Source organism: Setaria viridis, chromosome 2, assembly GCF_005286985.2.
Source record: "Setaria viridis chromosome 2, Setaria_viridis_v4.0, whole genome shotgun sequence".
Taxonomy (NCBI): Eukaryota; Viridiplantae; Streptophyta; class Magnoliopsida; order Poales; family Poaceae; genus Setaria; species Setaria viridis.
In genome coordinates, this window is record NC_048264.2 from 13965344 (window position 1) to 13973053 (window position 7710).

Sequence of the window (7710 nt, forward strand, 5' to 3'; positions counted from 1 at the left end):
ACTTAGGTTCATGCGGGAACCATGCCACCTCTGGCAATCTAGTTGGGAAAATGTTCCGTTCTTGATTTTACTGGCCAACTGCTATCGCCGATGCAAAAGAGCTCGTCTAGAGGTGTAAAGGGTGCTTATTTTTCTCCAAGCAGCAGCACCTCCCAACGCAGGCCCTGTGCACCATCCCACCATCCTAGCCCTTAGCATGCTGGGGGCTGGATATGGTCGTCCCTTTCAAGACTACTCCGGCAGATACACCCATATCTTCGTGGCAGTTAACAAATTCACCAAATGGATCGAAGTCAAGGCTATCACCAGCATAGAGTCAGCCAAAGCTGCTCAATTCATCGAAGAGCTCACACAGCGCTTTGGGGTTCCCAATAGGATCATCACCGACCTGGGGAAACAATTCACAGGATCCAAGTTCTGGGATTTTTGCTAGGACAACCTCATCGATGTATACTACTCCTCAGTAGCTCACCCACGATGCAATGGCCAGATCGAACGTGCGAATGGGATGGTCCTCCAATCCCTCAAGTCTCGCATCTTTGACGATGCATCAAGGTACGCCACCAAATGGCTCCGCGAGGTTCCCCACGACATTTGGGGCCAACGCACCCAAAAGAGTCAAGCCACCAGCTACACCCCATTCTTCCTCGTCTACAGATTAAAGGCTGTACTGCCAATAGATGTAGCCTTTGGCAGCGGAAAAGAGTTGGCCGAACTTTATTGACAGCCTAGAAGAGCATCGTGTGGCAGCCCTCATCTAGCATGCGCGGCATGAGCAACAGATTCAACACTACCATGACATTCAACATTGGTGACCGAGTGCTCCACCAGATCCAGTCCACCAAGGACATGCACAAGCTGTCAGCCTCATTAGAGGAGCCCTTCATCATTAAAAAATTCATCCAGCCTGGCACTTACCGGCTACAGTGGGCGGACAGCTCAGGCGTCCCTAATCCGTGGAACATTCAACACCTGCGATGCTTCTACCCTTAGGACATTCAAGATATGTACTCTATATACCTTTTACATTGACTAAATAAAACCTCAGAGGTTCTTTGTGTACCTACTACCTTCTTACTTTTTTACCTGAGCTCTTACTCATGCTTGGGGGCTGTCCGACCTGATTGACAGACCACACCCTCGCCTTTACGCTTGGGGGCTTTCCTCGCTACGCGCTGTCCTCCAGGTCCCAACTTTTCTCCTACCCCTCTCAAGGTTGTGCGACTAACTTGTGTGGACGACGTCGTAGCATGCGAAACCTAGACAATCTTACATTCACCCCCTCTTCAAGCTCGAGATCCACTCTCAGCAGAGTGCTGGCTAGGCAAGGCTAGACGCTTAGTGGCTACAGGCCTAGGCCACACGGTGTCCTGTCAAACATACCAAGGGAGGGAAGGAGTTTTGCCTTTACATAAGTTAATTGACTAGTTTACTTGTCTCATGACACAAATTGATACACATCATACTTTTTTCTATTATAGGTCGATACTGGTCGACCAACTCCAGAGCCTGTTGATACTGGTCAACCAACTCTTTGACTACCTCTTCCGCAGCCTATTGATACTGGTCGACCAACTCCAGACGGCTATTAGGATTGATGCCCTTGGCTACCCCTGCTCCGACGCGCTCCACTACCACTTGAGGGAAATGCATCCTGAGAAGCGCAATGATGTTCTTCACGCACTCCATAGAGGTCTCCTTCATCAGTGCCTTTAGCCGACCAGGAGCACTCCTTAGTCAATCCAGCAGCAGCGTCGGCTCAGCAGGATTGGCCTCGGGCTGGACCATGTCCATCATGTAGCTCGCGGCCAACCGCAAATCTTCCAGCTCTACCTCCAAGCTTGCAATGACCACCTGATCATGCTGGAGGCTGTTCATAGCGGCAATCAAGCACCGGTCCATGTCCTTGCGGAAGTTGGCTTCATAGGCTAGTTTTTGCAACACAGCATACTCACGGTGCACGGCGACGTCGTGGTCTTGCTGCAGTCGAGCATTGGCAGCCTCGCACTCTTTGAGGTCTCTCTTGAGCCTCTCCTCTTTCTTTTGGGAATCTGCAAAGTAACAAAACTCAAGAAAAGATACAGGCCTCATCTACCCAAGCTAGATCCTCCATAAGGAACGAAGTCGTACCAGTCAGCAAAGCGCCAAGGTTGTCCTGTACCTCCTTGGTGATCTTCTTCTACTCCTTTAGCTCGTGAGCCTTACGTTGGAGCTGCTACGCGACATCCTCCTTGACCCTCTTGAGCTCAGCCTCCAGGCGCTAGGCCTTGAGGCGATACTCCTCAGCACGGTGGATGGCGTCCACCCTCTTGTGCGCGTGCTCGGTCAGACTCTGTACAAAAGTTACTCCAACATTTCAAAGATAGAAGACAGGGACAAAAGTTAGCATCAAGATAGGTCGGCCAACTCACGTATAAAACCTCCCTGACCTTGGCCGAGGCTTCCATCAGGATGGTATGGTCTTTCTTATCTTCCGCCACATCCCGCGCTAGGTCCATCCTAGAGAGGTCCAACGTGGTGCGATCATCATCTGTGTGGTCATCAACGTCGGTGTCGTAGCATGCCACCTCAATGTCAACTGGTGCCTCCCTAGGGGTCTCCTCCATCTGCTCCATGGTGTTAGCATCTGTGGCCCTAGGCGTGGAGACGACAGCACCCCCTGCAGCATCTAGGCGCGACACAGAGACTTTTGTCCGGACCTAGTCGTCGGTGTGTCCGGCCTGGGTACACAAAGCTGACGCAGCCCCCAGGTCCGCGTCAAGAACCTGACCTCTTGGCTGGGTCCCAGCACTAGCATCCTGCAAGCTTGCCTCATCCTCCGTCTCCGCTTCCCTGCTCGATCGGCATAGAACAGATAAAGGTTGAAGCAGCATACAAATAAAACTTCCATTAATATACGACTCCATGATCATACTCACAATGTGCTCTTCTTCGCTCGAAACTTTGGTGTAGAGGTCCTAGCAGCAGCAGGATCGGCTCCTTCTGCTTTCCCCCGTGGATCTCTGTCTTGAGCTACTCCGCGTCAGCTGCGGTCATCTCAGGGAGCTCGACCTTCTTCTTCTTGGCGGCCGGGCTGGGTGGTTTGGAGTCGTCGCTTGGCACCCCGAACAAGATCTCTGCAGGGGATGCTGCCGCCACAGCGGGTGCCTTCCGCTTCATGGCACCTCTCTTCTTGCGCTTCTTCTTCTCTGCCTCTGGCGCCTTAGACTCCACCACATTACGAATGTCCTATCACATCTGCTGCCCAACAAGAGCTGTGCCCCCGACCTCCATCCCACTACCCTAGATCGGTATGTCCTCATAGGAGTTGTCAAAGGAGGAGTCCTACTCCCAGTCCAAGGCGGCAGGTGGCTGGTCGGTCTCAGTGGTCGGGCAAATCTTGGGTCACTACTGCTCGGCTCTGAAAAGTAAAATAGAATCAAGCAGAAATAGACACAAAAGTGAAGCAATCAAGCCAAATGATGAAATCAAGAACTTACCGGATCGGATGGCCTAATGAGGGAATACGCCTTTGGGCATTGCTTGTTCCTGATGACCTCGCAGAAGAACTCGATAACCCGACCGGTGCCTCTTCCCGAGTAACCTTCCACTGTGCCTCCCGGGTCGGATCCAATGGCCCCGAGTACTCATACACTGGGTGGACCCTATCCTTGATGGGCTGCATCAGCCTCCGGCAAAAGTTGATGCTCACAGCCCTGGCTGTGAACCCATTACCTTTTAGGTCGGCAATCTCCTTCAACAACAGCTTCACCTGGACCATTTCCATGGAGGTTGGCTGGTTCGACCACTACAGCGTTGTCACAGGTGCATACCCGAGGCGGGGTGGTATCTCAGGCTTCTAATTGGTGACAAGGAATCATTCCTTGTGCCACCCCTTGTTCGAGTCCTTGAGCTTCAGATTGAAATACTCTTGGACCATCTTTGGCCACAGTGAGAATCCACACCCACCGATGACTCTCGGTCCCTTCCCCTTTCTCGGCATGATCTTGAGTTGGTACAGATACCGCCAGAGATTAAAATGGGGAGGAATGCTGAGGAAAGCTTCACAAAGGTGGATAAGAACTGCAACATCCAATATGGAGTTAGGGTTGAGATGTACCAACTCGATCTTGTAATAGTTGAGCAGCCCACGGAAGAAATCTCTTGTGGGGATCCCAAATCCACACTCGAAGAAGGCTGTGAAGATGACGGCCTCGATCCTATCTTTAGTGGGGAACTCCTAGCCTGCAGTCACCTTCCATTCCAGGAGGGACTTGGGACCAAGCAAGCCCCGGTCGACGAGGGCTTGGATCTTCTCCTCCATCATCACGGACTTTACCCAGTATGTGGAAGGATCCGATGCCTGCTCCACCGCCATCTCTTCGGTTTATATCCCCTGGGACATAGATCTGATGAAGGTGTACCTCTTTGTTCGCATACGGTGGCGCGGCGGTGGCGGATCTGGGTTGCAACGGAGGAGGCGAGCGAGTTGATTTGCAGACACGGCGGCGTGACCTAGGGCTCTCTGGCGCAGCGGCGATGGTGTTGGCGGCGGCGGCATTTGAGTGCAAGTGGAGTGGAAATGAAAATGGAATCGCACCCCTTCGGCTTTTGAAGAAGTTGATGGCGCAAACTTAGCAACGGAATCCGCGAGTCGCCTATTATGGCGCACGCGATAGACAGAATCCGCTATATTTAGATTCTTTTTGCTACAAAAACAATATATCATTTTCTTGATTATTGGACCGATTACTTTAATCGCTTCAATGCTCGGGGGCTACTCCATATGGAGTGTGTCTTGCGATACCCTTCATGTGCTTCACTTCGATGTATAGGATTTCAGACACCCCGGAGGTCGGCAGTCGCATAGCCATGTGCATTTAGTCACACGCCTGTGAAAGCTTAATTGTTTTCTTTTTTGAGCACCGCGCAGCCTCTCCATCACTATGACGACTCTGCAACTTCAACCGAGTATATTACAAGCTTCGTTGCACATCCGCCAGACTCCTGTTCGACTCCACATTGCTCAGGGGCTTGAGTGATAAGGGTGCCCACGGGTCCCCACCGACCAAGATATTAGCCGATCTTACATGTGGGTCCTGCCCGACCATGGCGTGTAGGGCAAGACATGAAGACACATGGAGCACAAGCTAGGAGATCGGGCAACCAGAATCCACTCGGATATTGTGGGATATATGTTGTAGTCCGACTCAGATTGCTTTCCATGTAACAACCGACTAGGATTAGATCCTATCCGATTGTAAACATAGGTCGTCAGCCTATATAAGGTGGCCACGGATGCCCTCCCAGGGTACATCAACTCTTCGCATTCCATACCAGCAATACAATCCACCAGAACATAAGATGTAGGGTATTACTCTCCGGAGGCTCGAACTTGTCTAAACCTTTTACCCTTGTGTTATCATTCGAGCTCTTGGTCTTGCGATCTCCCCTGCCTACAAATCTACCACCTGGGTAAACCCCTGGTGGACTGCCGGTCACTAAATATGACATGAGGTAACCCTACATTTGAATCCAATCACCTTAATTAAAAATATACAGCAATATATGAGTCTAAATCATCTATTTTCTTACAGTATTGGTATATGACATAATAACTCAGGTATATACGCATGATGTGAATCACCATATATTTATAAAGATATGGAGCAAGTGATGAGAATATAGATTTCTATGTTAAAATTATAGCTCAAACTTAGGGTCCATTAAACAAATTCAAGCACATACCTATGATGCAAAGTGAAAAGTTAAAGATTATAAATGTGCATGAAAATATTATAGAGTAATTACTAAAAAAAATGCTATCACAATCTGATGAAGACAGTAAGTATATATCTATATAAGTATTGTGTTCGAATATTTAACAAATAAGATGTAGCTCATGGTAATAGTTTTGTAGCAATATGGTCTCATTTTTTCATTGGGGACTCCTCATTAGTTCCTCCTGAGAGGTGCGATACATAATGAAAAAGTTTATAGAGTAATTACTAATTAAAAATTAATCACAACTAGATAAGGATAAGTACATATCTATATGTGTATTACGTTGAAGTATTGAAAAAATGAGAGTAGTAGGTGAACAATTTCGATTATTAGATAAGAGTTTAATTTTTAGATAATTTTCAGATTCAATAGCTTTTAAAGACATTAGCCTATGCGGACAACCACACAAGAGAACCACATGTCCGCATACAGGAAGGAGGATTGTACGAAGACAAGTAGACAAGCCTTGCACAAAAGGAATAAGATCCTCGTGTCGCTGACCGTTGACATCTAGGTCCAGCAGGCGTCGGTGTAGGTCCCAAAAATCGGTGACGCGGGTCCTGCACTGCACATGGTGCCAGCACGCTTAAGGATGGCAACGAGGTGGGTTTGGATCGGGTGGAGTGTCTCGGCACCCAAAACCGAAATCCGAACCTAAAACCTGAATCCATCCCGAACACCAATTCGGGTGAAAATCCATCCCCAAAATCGAAACCCGCGGATACCCGAAACCCGACAGATTAACCAAAACTCGAGAATACACACTTCTTGCAAAACCTACGGATCAAATTCAGAAGGCAAACCAGTCATTATGTGTCATATACTTGTGCATCAAGGATGGTAATTGCACCCAACAATTGGGTATACAGGTCACAAATCAATCATGCTCGCAGGTCGCTACTAGAACAACAGATCAGAGCCCCGAGTCCCTGTTCTAGTACTCTGCAAAGCGCGCACGACCGGCAAACGGCCGGGCGGAGTGGCGGAGGAACGGGCAGGGCAGAGGAGCCGGCGGGCGGCGGAGGAGCCGCCGACGGGGCAAAGCAGGCAGGCGGCATACGACGGAGGAGCGAGCGGTGGGGCGGAGCGGGTAGGGTGCTGGGGTGGAGCGGGCAAGGCGGCGGAGGAGCAAGATGGTAGGGTGGAGAAGCAGGAAGCGGGCGCGGCTAGGTGCGGCGTGCTGGAGTCACAGCCTGGCGGGATGGTGAGGTGCGGGTTGCCCGGGTGCCTGGGTGCGGGACGGTGGGGCTTATATACCTAAGGTTGCTAGGTGGACTTTTAGTGGGCTAAATGTTTCGGGGCTCCAATGAAGCTCCACGGTATTTTGGATATCCAAACCCAAAAAACCATGGGCGAAAACTAGGGACAAAATCGAAACCCGCGGACCCGAAACCCACGGATATCCGCCCCGAACCCGAACCGCTGCTATCGTGCATGCCACTAACACATTGAAAGTTTCAATTATCTTTGAGACGCTCATCTACTAAGCACGAACAAAAGTCTAAGTCAGCATCTACAACAGTCTTCTTTTTTCCAATCCGAAGTGTTTATAAAAAAAATAGCAATCCTTTTACCTTTCTTTTTTTCCTAATAATTATTGGACCAATAATTCATCCTAACTCTTCCAAAATAAATTCTCCTAATACGTTAATTGGGTTGAGATGAGATTATTGAGAAACTGTAAAAAAAACTCTACAAAAACAATGAATAGGATATTGACAAATGGATATCCCAATCAAATAAAGATTTATTGGGAAACTGCTGGTACGAATGGAACACAGTCGGGCTATGCACAGTTTTTTCATCAAAATACGGGGACAGAAAACTCAAACCTGTTCTAGATTTGTACATCAACATCTAGGGATACATACCAAGAACCAAAACATATGCAAGCTATACGTTTATATACGCCCATCGCTTTCAATCTATCCACCCGGGCCGGTTGGC